Source organism: Canis lupus, chromosome 8 (assembly GCF_011100685.1).
Source record: "Canis lupus familiaris isolate Mischka breed German Shepherd chromosome 8, alternate assembly UU_Cfam_GSD_1.0, whole genome shotgun sequence".
Classification (NCBI taxonomy): Eukaryota; Metazoa; Chordata; class Mammalia; order Carnivora; family Canidae; genus Canis; species Canis lupus.
The window spans coordinates 35711899-35730791 of NC_049229.1; the positions used below are offsets into that span (position 1 = coordinate 35711899).

At 37.9% G+C, this 18893-nt stretch overlaps 1 pseudogene; it reads left to right on the plus strand.

Moving 5' to 3' along the window:
* The first annotated feature begins 17898 nt into the window (after window positions 1-17898).
* Window positions 17899-18347, plus strand: LOC100855967 (annotated as a pseudogene).
* The last annotated feature ends 546 nt before the right edge of the window (window positions 18348-18893 follow it).

Sequence of the window (18893 nt, forward strand, 5' to 3'; positions counted from 1 at the left end):
TTGTGATCCTGTTTTCCCAACAGATTGTGCTTAGTAAAGAAGAAAGCTACTGTGAAGTAACCCTTGAAATACCCACTATGAAACTTTTAAGGACACACTTGGGGAGAGGGAAGAAAGGAATACTAAAGTCTGCGAAGGCTGTCAGCATCAGTTTAACAAGGGCTCGCTGCAAAATGGAAGGCCCTGAGTGTGTTGTTAATTTAGTTCCTGTCCTTATAGCATGATTTCAGTTTTCTCATCTTTCGTGATCTTTTTACCTCTTGAGATCTGAGATGACTTTTTAAAATTAGGTAACCATCCAACCAAGAAGTGCTATACTTGGACTGCTTTGTGCTAAGACTTCAAATTGGGTGCCATCAGCAGTCTGGTGAATTTGGGAATGTGTCACCTAGCAGAGATCTGAAATTATCATTTGGAACTGGTTCATATTTGGCTTTGATATAAATACTGGACTCTGCCTCTTGTACCCTGTCTAAAAAAAATTGTACCCTGACGGTGTGGGAAGTGAGGTTGTGGGCAGAAACGACAGGCAGGTGCTTGTGTTGCAGACAGTACAGTACTGCATTCAATGACAACTATCAGACAATTACTATATTGTGTATTGACATGTCTTTAATCATGCCTCTGTGTAGATAATACACTGGTCTTATGCGATCTGTTTTGTGTTTCATATAATCTTCCATTTTTCTTCCCAGATTCATAGTACACACAATCAAGACTAGAAAGCCAGAAAATAACCTATTTGCTCCATTATTCTAATTTAGTCACTACCACAATTTTATTAATCAACAAAATAATGATGTGAAAATGCCTTAACTATAATTTGTTTTGTTTCACTCTGGGCCAATATGGTGCAGCCTCAGTAATAGCAAGGATTCACAACTTCAATATGCCCTGAAAACTGAATTATTTTTCACCTTCAACCACTCCATAAAACCGACAATTCTCTTTTCCCATCAGAGTTTTCAGCAAAATCTGAACTCTATCATCTAAGTCAAGGGTAACTCATAATGGGAAATTTGCATTATTTTATTACTTGGAAGCTTTCTGCAGGAAGAGGAAATAAAAATTACCTGTTAATGCCCTTACAAATCTAATGCTGCTGTATCTTAAGATCTATCAGTATTTCCTCACTCCCTTCAAGAAAAGTCCTGAGAGTGATGTCACCAAGATAGCAGCATAGATCATTCCTGACTTCACTCCCCCTCACAAGAACCAACATCTATTCAAGGACAAGGCGTCACTGAGAGACTCCTAGAACAAGAAGCTGAGGCTGAGGAACACCTTGCACCTCAGAGACCAAGACAGACTGCACTAAAAGGGTAAGAAAAGTGATTAGCTGCACACCATGTTGCCCTTCCTACAGAATAGCACAGTACCACACAGAGAGATTACTCCTGGGCCACTAGTTCCTCCAGTGGGAAAAGAGAACCAGGGGTACAACCAGCCTCCTCCAGGATTGTGGTTCACTTTTAAGGAGCCCCTACTCTGATCTTGCACCATGGAATTGCAGAGAAACCTGTAAAGCCAAACTGCTAGGCATCTGACTGTGATAGAGAAGCAAGAAGAAGCTTTCAATGACCATTACATGGATATTGGCAGACTGAGTTCATAACTGCAGTGCCCAAGTAGTAATCCTAATCAGCCCTTTTGCTCATCTGCATAACCAAGTCAGGAACACACTCTGACCAGGAAACTCAGTGGGATGCAGATCTGCATGATTCATATCCTCAAATATAGAGTTTTGCTGGCCCTAGAGTTTGCCCACACCTGGACAAGGTGCTGAGTCACAGACCCACCCACTGTTAAGAGTCACTTCTAGGGGCACTTGGGTGGCTTAGTTAAGAATCTGGCTCTTGGAACGCCTGGGTGGCTCAGCGGTTGGGCATCTGCCTTCAGCTCAGACCGTGTTCCCAGAGTCCCAGCATCGGGTCCCACATTTGGGTCCCTGCATGGAGCCTGCTTCTCCCTCAGCCTGTGTCTCTGTCTCTCTCTGTGTGACTCTCATGAATAAATAAAATCTTTTTAAAAAAATCTGACTTTTTATTTCAGCTCTGGTCATGATCTCAGGGTCATGAGATTGAGCCTTATGCCAGGCTCTGAGCTGGGTGTGGGGCCTTCTTGGGATTCTCTCTCTTTTCCTCTGCCCCTCCCCTGTTCTCTAAAAAAAAAGTAGTCCCTTCTAGCCCCATCTAACCAGAAAGGCAGTAACAACTCCTGGAAGCTGTGTGGCCCAGTGGCGCTTGAGATGAAAGGTGGGTAGACAGAGCTGATCACCCCCAGAGCAAAGCCAATACTGGACGTAAAGACTTCCAATGCTATGTACAGGTAGGGGATTAATTATTAGCAAAGGCTGAGGGTAGCTCCTAATCCATTCAAACTTGAGAGCCTGTTTGGGAAATTGAGTAGCGTAGGACATTCCCCCTCCATCCTGCCCAGGAAAAGGGGCTGAGAGATAGCTCTACTCACTGTGAAGTATATTTTGGTCTTATCTGACAAGAAGAGTTGGTGACAACTCTTGGGAATTATTGGTGCTCTAGCTAAAAGAACGATGGAAAGAGACAATAACTCTCAGAGCAAAGCCAGTGGCTCTGTTAGGCCAAGAAACTTGAGGTATAAGTCAGTTTGAGTTAAAACATCAAAGAGCTTTAGAGTTGCTTCTCCTTCTACATCTAAGCAGGGAATCTAATTTATGGCCCTGATCGCTGCTGAATATAGCTTTAGCCTGTCTGACCAGGGAACCTAACCAGAGCACACAAGAAGCTGTGTAGCTCCTTCAACAGCCCTCCACATAATAGCACTTGAAGAGAGAGCACAGCCTGTGGCTTCCCCTGTCTGCAGACAAAACCTCACCAGACCAGGAAATTCAGTGCACACTCAGGCCTGATTCAGGCCCTTAAACAATTAGCTTTCTAGGCTCTGTGCCCTGGCCTACTCTCCTGCCAGGGCAAGGAAGCAAATTTATAGCCCCACCTACTATTAAATATAGTACCCAGTCACAACCAACTAGTAAGCCTGACCAGAGGATTCAGGCAATTGTGGAGCCCATGTTACAGTCTCATTTGACTAGTAGGGAACAAGCCTGCAGTTTTGCTCCAGCTGTTTTTACCCAATGGCACACCCCCATGTCCTGTCCTCAAAAGTCAAACAGTTGCCACATCCAAAAGTAGACTATAATACTGGACTTTACCTAGTCAAAGATTACCAGCCGACATAACCAGAAACCAAACTGAGCCAGCCAGTGAAGAATTGTCTCTGCCCAAGCAAACCTGCAAAGTCTGGAAGAGAAGCCTCATTATCCAAATGTGAAAATAACAATATAAGGAATCAAGGATTACAAAGAAATCAGGTAAAATACAATACTATCAAAGGAAACTATTAAAGTTAATAATAATCAACCCTAAAGAAACAGAGATCTGTGAACTGTCAAAGAATTCAGAATAATCCTCTTAAGGAAGTTTTGTGAACTCCAAGAAAACATAGACAACTAAGTGAAATTAAGAAAGAAAATAAGTGAATAAATCAAGAAGTTTGACAAGGAAATAGCAACCATCAAAAACAAAAGCAAACAAACAAAACCTCCAAAAATCCTAGAGTTGAAGAATATAATAACTAGACTGAAGAATTCAATAGAGAATTTCAAAAGTGGGCATGACCATGCAGAAGAAAGAATCAGTGTTCTGGAGGATAGGACATTGGAAACTACACAGTCAGAACACCAAAAAGAAAAAAGAATTTTAAAAGATTGAAGAAATCCACAGGAATTATAGGACACAATGAAAAGAAACAATATTTACACTATAGGAATTCCAGAAGGAGAAGAGAAAGAGACAGAGAATATATTTAAAATAATAATGGCTGAAAACTTCCTAAACCTGGGAAAAGAAATGAATATCTGGATCCATGAGGCCCAAAGGATCCCAAATAGGTTGAACCAGAACAGAGTCACACCAAGGCACATTACATTAAATGTCAAAAGTCAAAGACAGGGGAACCTGGGTGGCATAGTCAGTTGGGGCTCCAGCTCTTGGTTTCTGCTCAGGTCATGATCTCAGGTCCTGGGATTGAGCCTCGCATTGGGCCCCATGCTCAGCAGGGAGTCTGCTTCTCTGCCTCTCTCTTTGTCTCCCTCTGCCCCTACCCCTGCTTGTGCACATTCTTTCTCTCTAAAATAAATAAATAAATCTTTAAAAAAGTCAAAGACAAAGAAAGAATTTTAAGAGCAGCTAGAGAAAAAAAGAGAAGTTACATACAAGGGAAACCCCATGAGACTATCAGCAGATTTCTCAACAGAAACTTTTCATGCCAGTAGAAGAGAATGGCATGACATATTCAAAATATTGAAAGTAAATAACTCAACCAAGAATTCTACACCTGGCAAAGCTGTCCTTCAGAAACAAAGGAGGGATAAAGACTTTCCTGACCAGGCAAAAGCTGAAGGAGTTAATTACCACCAGACTTGCCTTATAAGATATGCTAAAGAGAGTTTTCTTGAGTGGAAGTAAAAGAATGCTAATTAACATCATAAAAAACACAGAAAGGTAGTGTAAATCTCTGAATACTTACTGGTAGTGGTAAATACACAGTCGCAGTTGGATTCTTCAATATGGTAATAGTTGCTGAACTCACAACTCTAAAAGTTAAAAAAAAAACAGCAAAAATAATCACAAATAAGACAATCTGTTATTAGTTACATAATAAAAACCATGTAAATTGTAACCACAGTAACCTAATGTGAGGAGAAGTAAAAGTGTTAAGTATACAAATTCTATTGAGGCTAAGTTGTTATCAGTTTAAAATAGGATGTTATAAGTTTAAAATATTTTATGTAAACCTCATGGTAACCACAAGGGAAAATCTTGTAGTAATTAGATAAAAGAACAAGATAGAGAACTCAAAGCATACTGATATCAAAATACATCAAAACACAGAAAAAGACAGACGGATAAGAAACAAGAAACAATATATATAGAAAACAAGAAAACAATTTAAAAAATGGTAATAATAAGTTCTTACCTATTGATAATTATTTTAAACATAAATGGATTAAGTTCTCCAATCAAAAGACATAGAATGGCTCAATGGATAAAAAACAAGATCAAACAATATGCTGCCTACAAGAGACATTAGGTTTAAAGACACACATAGACTGAGAGTAAAAGGGGGAAATACACATTTCAAGCAAATGGTAGCCCAAACAAAACCAGGAGTAGCTATACTTAGACTTTAAACTAAAAATGGTAAAAAGTAAGGTGCCTGTGTGACTCAGTCAGTTAAGCTTGATTTCATCTTGTGTCATGGTCTCAAGATTGTGGAATTGAGCCTTGTGTCAGGCTTGCTTGGGATTTTTTTCTCCCTCTGCCCTTCCTCTCTCTCTCTGCCCCTCTTTCTAAAGCCAAACAAGCAAATAAGTAAAAAGAGACAAAGAAGGTCATTATGTAATAATAAAGGTGTCAATACATTAAGCAGATATAACTGTAAATATTTATGTGCTCAATATTAGAGCACCTAAAATATATAAATAAAAACTAACAGAGCTAAAAGGAGAAATAAACAGCAATACAATAATAATTGGGGACTGTAATACCCTTCTTTCAGCAATGGAGAGATCACTCAGAGAATCAATAAAGAAACAGTGGATTTGAACAACACTATAGACTAAATGGATCTAACAGACATACAGAACAGGACAACACACATTTTTCTCAAATGTGAAACACAAAACATTTTCTAGGATAGATCATATGTTTGTTCACAAAATAAGTGTCAATAAAGTCAAGAAGATTGAAATCATACCGAATATCTTCTCTGACCACAATGGCATACACTAGAAATCAATAACAAAAGGAAAAATTTATGAACATGTGGAAATTAAACAACATTCTCCTACACAACCAATGGATCAAGAAGAAATTAAAGGGGAAATAAAATTTCTTGAAATAAATGAAAATGGAAATGGAACATACTGGTACTTTATGGGATATAGCAAAAGCAGTTCTAAGAGGGGGAAGTTCATAGCAATAAATATGTACATTGAGAAGCAAGAAAGAGCCCAAATGAGTAACCTAACTCTATATCTTAAGAAGCTAGAAAAAGATCAAACTGAGACAAGGTTTGGAGAAGAAAAGAAATTCTAAAGATTAGAGTAGAAATGAATGAAATAGAGAACAGAAAAACAACAGAAAAGATTGACGAAACTAAGAGTTGGTTCTTTGAAAAAAACAAAATTGACAAATCCTTAACTAGACTAACCAGGGGAAAGGACCCAAACCAACAAAATTATAAATGAAAAAGGAGACATTACAATTGATATCACAGAAATTCAAGGGGCTATTAGGAATAATGTACATGCCAAACAAAGAGAGGCTATTAGGAATAATGTACATGCCAAACAACTGACTTCTGGACAATCTAGAAGAAATGAAAAAATTCTTAGAAACCTACAACTTGGGGCACCTGGGCAGCTCAGTTGGTTAAGAGTCTTCCTTCAGCTCAGATCATGATCTCAGGGTCCTAGAATTGAGCCCCAAGTCAGGCTCCCTGCTCAGCAGGAGTTGAGCTCCTTACAACTTACAAAAGACTGAACCAGGAAGAAATAGAATATCTGAACTGAACAATTGCTAGTAAGGAAATTAAATCATAAATTTAAAAAATCTCCCCAAAAAGAAAATCCCAGGACCAGATGGCTTCAAACATATAAAGAAAAATTAACACCAATCCTTCTCAAGCTCTTCCCCCCAAAATCAAAGAGGACCAAAAAAATTGAAAAAGAATATTATTAAGACATAAAAATGAGGAAATCTTACCATTTGCAATAACATGGATGGACCGTTATGCTGAATGAAATATGTCAGACAGAGAAAGACAAATACTCTATAATCTCATTTATATGTGGAGTCTGAAAAAACAAAACTCAGAAGAAATCAGATTTTAATTAATAGGCTGGGAGTAGAGGGTGGTTAGAGGAAGGTGGTCAAGGTAAAAATTCTTATAAGATAAAAAAACATGAGGGATGTAATGTGCAACATGATGATTACTACTAACACTGCTGTATGATATATTGGAAAACTGTTAAGACAGTAAATCCTAAGAGTCCTTATGATAAGGAGAACATTTTCCCCTTTATTCTTTATCCTTTTTTAAATTGTATCTATATGGGAAGATGAGTGTTAGCTAAACCTATTGTGGTAATCATTTCACAATATATGTAATCAAATAATCATGCTGCATGCCTTATATCAAGATGAATATCAATTATTTCTCAATAAAACAAAAAACAGGGCAACCTGGGGGCTCAGCGGTTTAGCGCTGCCTGCAGCCCAGGGTGAATCGAGACTTGGGATCAAGTCCCAAGTCGGACATCCTGCATGGAGCCTGCTTCTCACCCCCCCCCCCCCCGCCGCCGTGTGTCTCTCATAAATAAATACAATCTTTAAAAAAATTTAAAAAATAAAACAAAATCAATAAACAAATAAATAAAATTCTTAGCCTGGCATACAAGTCTATAAATGATATGGTCCTCTAATACATCTGCACTTCCAGCCTCCCACCCTATCGAACTTCTCTGTCACTCAAAGCACCATGATCTTTCTCTTTTTTAGAATCTTTGTACAATATTCTCTTTGCCAGAACTTCTCTTTCACTTGGACAATCTCTAACCAGATTAGGGATTAGCTCTGATGTCATTCTTTCAGAATATCTAGCCAGTATGGACAACATCCTCCTACATTCCCCACATTCTGGGCCATAAATCACTCAGGGTGTTCCCTTATGTACCCAATTCTATATCAACATCCTCCACACCATGCTGTAATTGTATGTTACTCCTCAGTTTTTCTTGAGGGCTAGGATTCTCTATTTTTCATGTCTGGAACCCCAGCATCTATAACAGTGCCTGCTATAGGCAGTGTTTCATAAAAGTTTGTTGAATGCATGTTTTGCTAAGAGCATTTCGTTAATGTGTGGGAAATCACTTATGTTTTGTAAAAGTCATGTTATTTTTTATGATAAAATCCCTAGAAATATAGTAATGCAGTCAGATATATTATGTTTGCTAATCTATTTAAAAATAATTTTAGTTTTATTTCAAAGTTAATTAATTTAATGACCTGGCTTTAAAACAACTGTGACTATACTGGAGCAGTCCTCTCAAAGATCTTAACACAATCATTTATAGGAAATCAACCTAAGCCCTTGAATAGTGTCGTCTAGATTAAGAAAATGAGCTATTCTATTCTCTGCTTGTCTTTACTCCTGTCTCTGAGCCAGGTTAAAATTTTAATGGGTGTTTGAAATGGTGACTTGAGTTTTGACCAGCAATTTATGGTCTCTTCACAGAGGGCACAATCAAGAAATCCAAATTCTCTCGACTATTTTTGCCCAGTTGTTTTGCAAATGAATGAGCATGTATTGCCTGTGTGCCTTCAGCAAAGCAAGCATTTGTGAGAGCAACTCTGAATAGAAGTTTTCCTGTTTACCTTCTTATCACTTGTTTAAGTTCTAAGGAGAGAGACCTGGCCATTTTGTTATAGAATGGGTATTTTCAATGCAAAGAAAAGAAAAAAAATCACAGTTTTGAGTTTTTACAATGTTTGCCCCTTTTCTCAGCAGGGATGTGTTTTGAGTGCCAGGAGACAAAAGTGTGGCCTCAACAAGCAGAATTTTAAAAAGAACATCATTTTCATTATGTAGTCAATCTCAATTACAAGCAAATGTTTTCTCTGTGGAGACTCTTCTCCTTTCAGGGCATTATGTGAACCTCTTTTGTGGATTGAGAGAAAGGATCAGTGGTCAATAGGGAGCAGAGTGCTGTGTACAGTGGATTTTTGTATCCCTCCGTCTCCTACATAATGCGTTTTGTCAGGAGAACAGCCTGCCATCCTGAGCAGATTTGCTGAATTAAAGAGCACAGCGGGGATAGGAAACTTGTTGCTAGGTGACTGACCACTGCTGCTTGGCGGGTCTGGGCCGAAGGTGACTCTCTGCTTTTCTTCCACTACTTAATCTTGCCTTTTAATCTGCATCTATAATTAACTCTGTTAATGCCACACATCTATTTGTTTCTTTTTTTACTGCACTTCAGGCAACCAATTTATCATTATTTAGTCTTTACACTCAAACAACAAACTACTTTTTCTTCATTAGCGTCATATGAGGTGAAACATTCTACAGGCAAAAAAGATGTAGACTCAGTAGATATTGCCTGTGATGACTCACTTCCTCTGAGGATTTTCAGAGATACTGTTTGCTAATCTAAATGGAAAATACATCCTTGAGAAAACACTCATGTTTTCCATTATCTCCACAGATTGATTGTGCCTAATTAATGGAAATGTTCTTGGTGACTTTAAATTCCTCTCAGTGGTGACACATATCAACAATTAAAAATTGCTTTCTTTCTCAGATGTTTACGTAATTGTTTCACCTGAAACAATGTGTTGCCTCCAATGTCTTTATAGAACGTATTCTCTGTGGTCATTATCAGCCTTAGAGGCTGGACTTGGATAAAGGACCTAGGAATGCAAAGAAGTGGGGACTTGGCAAAATCAATTCTGGTGAAGTGATGGCTATGTCCACTGACTGGGGGAGGCTGTAGTAGATTCTGGCAGCAGCATTCAGAATTCACCTTGGCTAGTATCAGTGGTGTTGTATGCAGAGGGGAGAACTAAAGTGGTTTTAAGGAACCAGGTCTATGGCATGATTTTCAACACTGTTCCAGACTAATGGCCCCACATCTGGCTCTCTGACCCTCCTAGACATTCTGTGATCTAAGATAGCCTGCATAATAGGCCTTGACTTTCTACACCCCTATAGCATTCCCACATCATAGTTAAAAGAGCTGACCTAGAGACAGACTGCCTGGGTTCAAATCCCAGGTCTATCATTTACATGTTGTGTGGCCCGAGATAATTTAACCTATGTTTCATTTTTTCTCATCTCTAAAATAGTAATACTAAGAGTAGCTTCTGATTAGGGCTGTTATAGGATTAAATGAGCAAACTCTTGTAAGGCAATTAGTGCTTATTATTAGTGATTATTATTATATTGGTTATGTTATAAAACAATTATCTAATTTTACATGTTTTTTAAAGATTTTATTTATTTATTTGTTGGGGGACACAAATAGGGGAGGGGCAGAGAGAGAAGCAGACTCCCCACTGAGCAGAAATCCTGATGCCCAGCTATATCCCAGGACCCTAGGATCATGACCTGAGCCAAAGGCAGATGCTCAATGGACTAAGATACCCAGGTGCCCCTTACATGTATTAAGACAAAACTTCATGCCCACAGTGAATAAAAATATTAAGATATGGAGATTAAATAATGTCTTTTAGGGTTTTCATAGCAGTTTAATCACTTCATCTTAATCCCCAAACTCCTCAGTTTCACAAATTCTTGTACAGATCTGTGTACAGACACAGGTTACCATACCAAAAATATTTTAAATGCACATTTTCCTTAAGAATGTATATTTTGTGTGTGCTGTAGGGTCATACTATAGTTCAGATTTTTAAAAGTGTTCGATCTGACCTTTCTAAATTAAGACAAGACAGGTTATGCAGGCTTTTATGCCAGACATATTTGGAGAGCATTAGGCTGTAATTAGACTAACTGGGGCTAGTTGGAGGTTGTGATGGCTCTACTTCAGTGGTGCATAAAAGCATCTTATGCAGAGAGAATTAGGAAGCCAGAATAAGGACCATTAGGATGTCATTTACTACATTTTCATTTAATCAATTTATACTCTTTAATGTGATGGCCTAGTTTGCATCCTTTATGCAGGTGTTAATTCTCTGCCTTTGACTCTCTATAATACATGTCTATGAAATGTGGCTGCCTGAAAGTTCTATGCATGTGTGATGATGGAGATGAGATCACATTGTTGGGGAAAGCAGGTCCAATCTGGCACTCTTGATCATCACCAAACACAATGGGATAGCTAGAAAACTTTTTAAAAAAATTTATTTAAATTAAATTAACATATAATGTATTATTGGTTTCAGAGGTAGCGGTGATTCATCAGTCTTATATAATACCCTGTGCTCATTACATCACGTACCCTCCTCAATGTCCATCACGCAGTTACCCCATCCTCTACCCCTCTCCCCTCCAGCAACCTTAAGTTTGTTTCCTATGATTAAGAGTCTCTTGGAACACCTGGGTGGCTCAGCGGTTGGGCGTCTGCCTTCGGCCCAAGGCGTGATCCTGGAGTCCCGGGATAGAGTCTCACATTGGGTCCCTGCATGGAGCCTGTTTCTCTCTCTGCCTTTGTCTCCGCCTCTCTCTCTGTGTCTCTCATGAATAAATAAATAAAATCTTTTTTAAAAAAGAGTCTCTTTTGGTTTGTCCCCCTCTCTGATTTTGTCTTGTTTTATTTTTCCTCCCTTCCCCTATGATCCTCTGTTTTGTTTCTTAAATTCCATATATTAATGAAATCACACAATAATTGTCTTTCTCTGATTGATTTACTTCACTTCAGCTAGAGAACTTTTATTTCTGATATTCTGAGAGTGAGCTAAAAGCCCCAGTCTCTTATGAAGGGTGTCCAAACCTATGCAACACAACGAACTTGACTTTATTTCAGTATATTGCTTCCTTATCTTTCCTTTTGACAATCGATGTTAAAAATAATGTACAATAAATAACAGCTTGAAGTAGTGGCTCTTCTGAACACTCATATATGATCTCATTTATCTTAAAAGTCTTCATAGATAATTCCATTTTATAAATGAGAAAATGTAAGCCCAGTTGTTAACTTAGTTGCCCAATATAATTCAGTGAGTCAATAGCAGGAATGCAATGAAGCATAGACACATTTTCCTTTAGGCCATACTCCATTCTGCTTTTCTGCTAGTTTTTGCTGATTCGAGTTTGGTGTAGATAGAACAATAAGTTGTTCCTCTTCTTGTTTTTCAGAAAGACTAGGTGATGACGTCAATTGAACTTACAGGATTATTTCACATTTTAACACCTTAATAAGATTTTCCCTCCAAAAACAAATAAAACACTCTTTAAAACTGCAATCATTTTGTGAGGCTCCATAGCAGGTTTCTAAGTTGGTCAGATAAAGCATCTTGGAAGCTGAAGTTCCATGAGGGCAGAGACCATGTCTTCTGGGTTCACCACTATATCCCCGGCATTTAGCATAGTGCTTACTACATGGTAGGTGTTCACATCGTATCTGTTGAACAGTAAGCTGCTGAACAAATGAACTAAATTAATATACTTAAAAAGAGAAGCTGGTGTCTACCATTAATTCCCTAGAATTCATTTTTTTCCTGTAAATTTTTTTTTAAGATTTTATCTATTATTTGAGAGAGAGACTGAGAGAAAGCATCAGTGGCAGGGGGAGAAGGACGAGCAGACCCTCACTGAGCAGAGAGCCCAACTTGGGCTCCATCCTAGAACCCTGAGATCATGACCTAAGCCGAAGGCAGATAACTAACCAACTAAGCCACCCAGACACCCCTCCAGTAGTTTTCTTTTCTTTTTTAAAGATTTTATTTATTTATTTGTGCTCCCTGTGGGGTCCCTAATGTAGGACTCAATCCCAGGACCCCAAGGTCATGCCCTGAGCCAACGGTATGGATCCTTAACCACCGAGCCACTCAGGGGCCCTCCAGTAGTTTTCTTAAAGTGATTAAAATTTAAGACTTTAAAATGAATTTCAAAGATCACTTTTTTTTTTGAAGGATTACTTTAAATTTGACTTAATTTTATCATTTTGATTCATGTTCTCCATTTACTTATTTGGGGGTGGGGTGGGCAGGAGCAGAGAGAGAGACAGATTCTTAAGCAGGCTCTACACCCAGTATGGAGTCTGACACAAGGCTCAATCTCACAACCCTGAGATCATGACCTGAACCAAAATCAAGAGTCCAACATTCAACTGACTGAGCCACCCTGGCACCCTTGTTCTCCTCCTTTTAACAAATTCTTGGTTTTTCAGTGGGCTGTGCAGAGACTTGGTCATTGGTTTAAAATCATGGAATTAAGTGAGTTAGTAATGATATATCATTTTAATTTCTCTATATCCATAAAAAATGGGAAAAAATTAAAAAGGTAATTTTATAGCCTTTTAATCCTTTGCCTTTTCCTGAGGAGAAGTGATTAAAATTTCAATATAATAAAAGGGACGCCTGGGTGGCTCAGCAGTTTAGCTCCTGCCCTTCCTTGGCCCAGGGTGTGATCCTGGAGTCCCGGGATCCAGTCCCACATCGGGCTCCCTGCGTAGAGCCTACTTCTCCCTCTGCCTGTGTCTCTGCCTCTCCCTGTCTGTCTCTCATGAATAAATAAATAAAATCTTTTTTTTTAAATTAAAATGGATAAAAATCTCAAATTTAAAATTTGAGCCTGAAAGTATGGAAATTATGTATCTTTTCCTTTTCAGCCTAATGAATTTTTTAAGAAATGTAATAAATACTTATATTTATTTATGTACCAGGGGCCATTATTAAATTAGTTTGTCATTCTAATATAATTAGAGAAAATTATCTCAAGTAAAATTCATTAATAAACTTTGATATTTGGTGGCTGATTATCTCTGATGTCGCAGCAGAGTCTGTTTTTCATTAAGTGCTAAAAACTCACTTTTAGTTAATAAGTTGTGCTAAAAAACATAAGGATGCATCATGAAAGCTATGTACTAATAGGTTTACGTTAATATCCCTTTTGCATCTGTTAAAAACCTAACACTAATTATTAATTATTTTTCTGCAATAATCCTTTGCAGTTTTTTCAGAAATTTATGGATATTTGTTTGGAACAAGCTTTTCGTTTTGCTATTTTCCTCATACTTTGTGTCTGTTTTGCATTAACTCATTCATATGATTCCATGTCTAATAGGCAAGGATTATTTAAATACAAAAACTGCAATCAACAAGAAAGATGTTTTATAATGGTCTTCATTTAAAAAAAGGGATATATCCTATAATTAGATCAATTTCGTAGTATGAACTTCAGTCACTAGGATTTGGTGAAAATCAATATAATTTTTAAAGTACTTGGAAATCACCAAACCAATTAGATTAAGCAAGTGGTATATCAACTCTAAAGAATATCTATAGCATTAAGGGACCTCATGTAGCTTTATTACAAATAGAGTGATATGCCAACTTGTTCTATAGTCTTTGGTATGTAATGCTGGCATCTAATCAAATAAAAAATTCAATTGCCCTTGCTAAATATGTTTCTTTTGGAAAGGTATATTTAAAAGGTATAATTCTGTTTGTTTTCCTTCTGTTTGTGTGATGATATTTCATAGCTAAAAGACTTTACTAACTTCTCAAAAATTCTAATTTTAGGAAACCTTGTATGTCGATCAGTAGATTCAAATAAATAAAGTACCTTTAAAATTTAATTTTCTTCTTTGTTTACTTCTTAAAGTGCTGTGCTAAGTATATTAGACAAAGTGTGGTAATAATGAGGCATCTATTGTGATATAAAACATATTGTGGTCCTGTGTAGAAGTACAATCATTCATTCTGTACCTTCCTCCCTCACAAATATTTATTTGTGCTAGGTGTCTTAAATTCTGAGGTTTCTCTCTCTATATAAAAGGAACCACTTCCTATTTTTTCCTGAGCATCTTTTAAAAATAAATGTACTATTTTCATAACATTTCTTCCAAAACATTCAAAACACTTAAAAATGATAATTCCATTTTTAAACACAATGCATGCAATAATGAAATTCCTTGACAAAACATCAAGTTTTAAAGTGAGAAAATGAATATTTATTTAGGATGAGGAAACAAATAACAGTAAAGTACAAAAATCTACTGAAAACATGAAATCAAGAAAAGAATTTTTATTTTTAAAAGGTTTTATTTATCTATTCATGAGAGACACAGAGAGAGAGAGAGAGGCAGAGACACAGGCCAAGGGAGAAGCAGGCTCCATGCAGGGACCCCGATGCGGGACTCTACCCCAGGACTCCAGGATCACACCCTGAGTCGAAGGCGGCCCTACACCGCTGAGCCATGGGGGCTGCCCAAGAAAACAATTTTTAAATTAATTGCCTGAAAAGCTTCTAGAATACATTTTCCCCAGTGTTTTTATAGAAAACAATTTTGAATATTCCTGTCAAATTTGTTTTCAATACCAGCTAAAAAAAAAGCGATGTATTTGCTGTTTGTATGTTTCTTACAGGGTTGTGGTTACAAGCCTATGGAATGTGATAAATTCTATTTAACATGAATACCATTTTTAAAAAAATGTTCCTTTCCATGCATGCCTCTACACTGAGTATCTCACAGCATGGCAGCTGACTTGATGCAAGAGGAAGTACATGCAGGCAAGAGGGCAAGAGAGAGCTTGGCAGCAAGAGAAAACAAGCTAGCAAGAAGCCAGTCTTCTTGTAACCTAATCACAGAAGTGACATCTCTTCACTACTCAGTTGGAAGGAATCCTGGGCCCCACCCACACTCAAGGGAAAGTAATTACACAGAGTGTGAATGTCAGGAAGCATCATTCTAGGAGTTGTCTGTCACAGCACCATAGGACAACTTCATATAGTACTGTGGACTCTAGCCTAATACCTTCCTGTCACACTGCTGGCTAAGCAGGCTTAGTGGGCCATGGGAGCATATTGAAAGCCATTCCAACACTATTCTGACATCTAATAATGCCTTAAATAGACATGCAAGTAACTACAAACTACCTCAATATACCCCGTATACCCCGTTAAATTCAAAGAAGATAGGGTGGCCCGGGTGGCCCAGCGGTTTAGTGCTGTCTTCAGCCCAGGGGGTGCTCCTGGAGACTCGGGATCGAGTCCCACGTCCGGCTCCCTGCATGGAGCCTGCTCGGGTCTCTGCCCCTCTCTGTGTGTGTCTCTCATGAATAAATAAAACTTTAAAAAAAAAAATTCAAAGAAGATATACCTCCAACTCATTTGTTCCTCATCTGAATCCCAAAGTGCCGCTGGCTACTTCAACACCACCTCACACAAGTGGTCTTAACTGATTACAGTTAAAATACCTTGGTCTTTCAAATTTTACAAAAGCATAAGTATGTGCCTATTGGAAGGAGTCAAAGAATTGCTTAAGCTTTAGTAGTGTCTCCATAAATCTGCCTCTGAATGGAAGCCATCATTACTAAGTTGATACAGAAAAATGACATAAAGGAGATAGAATTTAGAAATTACTTTGAAGAACAGTTTCCGTTGCTGCTTTTAAGCCCCTAAAAAATCACTATGACTTTTTTTAAAGTTTGCTAGTTAACATACAGGATTATATTAGTTTCAGGTGTACCATATAGTGATTCAACAATTCCACACTCACCCAGTGCTCATCACAACAAATGCCCTCCTAATCTCCATCACCTATTTAACCCTATTCCCCCATCTCCTTCCCCTGTGATAACCATTAGTTTGTTTTCCATAATTGAGTGTTTCTTAATTTGTCTCTCTCTCTCCCCCCGCCTTTGCTCACTTGTTTTGTTTCTTAAATTCCACATATCAGTAAAATCATATGGTATTTGTGTTTCTCTGACTTATTTCACTTTGCATTATACTCTCTAGCTCCATCCATGTCCTTGCAAATGGAAAGATTAGATTCTTCTTTATAACTTCTGCAGGGATGCCTGCGTGGCTCAGCGGTTGAGCATCTGCCTTTGGCTCAGGGCCTGATCCTGGAGTCCCAGGATTGAGTCCCACATCAGGTCTCTGCATGGAGCCTGCTTCTCCTTCTGCCTGTGTCTCTGTGTCTCTCATGAATAAATAAGTAAAAATCTTTGGAAAAAATAAAAACCTTCTGCATATAGCAGTCTATATTAAGTTGATGGTTATTTAAATTTGAACCCATTCTGTGCTCTTCTCCTCCCCATGTTTTAGGTATTCTTTTATTTTGTGAGTTCTTTGACTGATTTTTTACAGAAATATTCATTTTTACTGCTTTTATGTTACCTACATTTTTGTTGTTGTTACCTACCTTTATACTGTCACTTTTGGTCTCTCCTTTCCATTCAGAGTCCCCTTTAATATTTCTTGCAAGGCTGATTTAGTGGCGATGATCTCCTTTAGCTTTTGTTTGGGAAACTCTTTATCTCTCCTTCTTTTCTGAAGGATAGCTTTGCTGTTTAGAGTATTCTTGGCTGCAGATTTTCCCCATTTGGCACTTTGTAAATATTATGTCACTCTCTTCTGGCTTGCAAAATTTCTATTGAAAAAGGTCCTGCTAGCCTTATGGATTTTCCCTTGTAAGTTATTGTCTTCTTTTGTCTGGCTGCCTTTAAAATTTTTTCTTTATCACTATATCTTGCCAACTTAATTACAATATGTCTTGAGGTGGAACTGCTTTTGTTGATTTTTATGGAGTTCTCTATGCCTTTTGAACCTGGATATCTGTTTCCTTCCCCAGATAGGGAAGTTTTCGCATATTATTTCTTCAAGTAAATTTTCTGCCCCCTTTCCTCTCTTCTTCTTCTAGGATTCCCATAATATGAATGTTACTACATTTGATGGAGTCCCTGAATTCCTTAAGTCTATTCTCGTGTTGCATAAATCTTTTTTCTCTCTTTTCAGCTTACTTTCCATTACTCTGTGTTCTAGGTCATTAATTTATTCCTGTTTCTTCCATCCTGCTGTTCATTTCAACAAGCATGTTTCTCATTTTGTTTATTGCGTCCTTAATCTCTGCTATGTTAATCTCCTTATGTCTGTGTTACAGGTCTCACTCATGTCTTCCATTCTTTATTAAAGACCAGTGAGCATCCTTATGATCATTACTTTAAATTCTCTATCAGGCATTCTACTTATATCTGTTTAGCTTCAATCTCTGGCTGAGATCTTGTCCTGTTCTTTCATTTGGGATCAATTTCTCTGTCTTCTCATTTTGTCTCTTCCTATTTCTGTGTTAAGAAAGTCAGCTCTGGGAGAGAAACCCCTCATTCCACCAACATGGAGACTTTGTACCACATCCCATTCTTAGTGCTCGAATGCCCCAACTGAAGCTGAAGAAGCCACCCTGGGTGCACATGCTGTTGGCCATGATGGTGTACGCTCTGGTGGTGGTGTCTTACTTCCTCATCACTGGAGGAATAATTTATGATGTTATTGTTGAACCTCCAAGTGTTGGTTCTATAACTGATGAACATGGACATCAGAGACCAGTAGCTTTCTTGGCCTACAGAGTAAATGGACAATATATAATGGAAGGACTTGCAACCAGCTTCCTGTTTACAATGGGACGTTTAGATTTTATAATCCTGGACCTATCGAATGCACCAAACATTCCAAAACTCAATAGATTTCTTCTTCTATTCATTGGATTCATCTGTGTCCTATTGAGTTTTGTCAGGGCTAGAGTATCCATGAGAATGAAACTGCTGGGCTACCTGATGGGTTAAAAAGTGCCTTTTGACAAGAAATCAGTGGATATTGGATTTGCTCCTGTTAATGAAGTTTTAAAGGCTGTACCAATCCTCTGATGTGAAATACGGAAAAAGAGTGAAGCAGTAGAAAAGAAGCATCTAGTGAGAAATAGGAATCATATTAAAGCTTGAACTAGAATGTCTTCTTGGTATCAAAGAGACAAGCTTCTCACAGTATTTCTCCTGCTGGCCTGTACAGACACACCAACGATGTTTAGTAGCATTTTCTTCTTAGTTTTTCATTTCTTAAAGAAAATATACTCCATTTCCACAACTATAATATTGAATAAAGTGATTGTTTTTTACAGCCCCCTTAACATTTTGTGGAGATGACATTTCTGACTTTCAAAAATTAATGTAAAATCAGGAAGCGAGATCCCATAAGCTGAGAACTCTGGACAGATGATCAGCTTTACCTATGGTGCTTTGCCTGTAAACAGTGTGACAGTACATTATTCAGATATGTATGTGAGATTGTTTCTTGCACAATAAGATGTATGAAAAGAGCAGAAATAAATAATT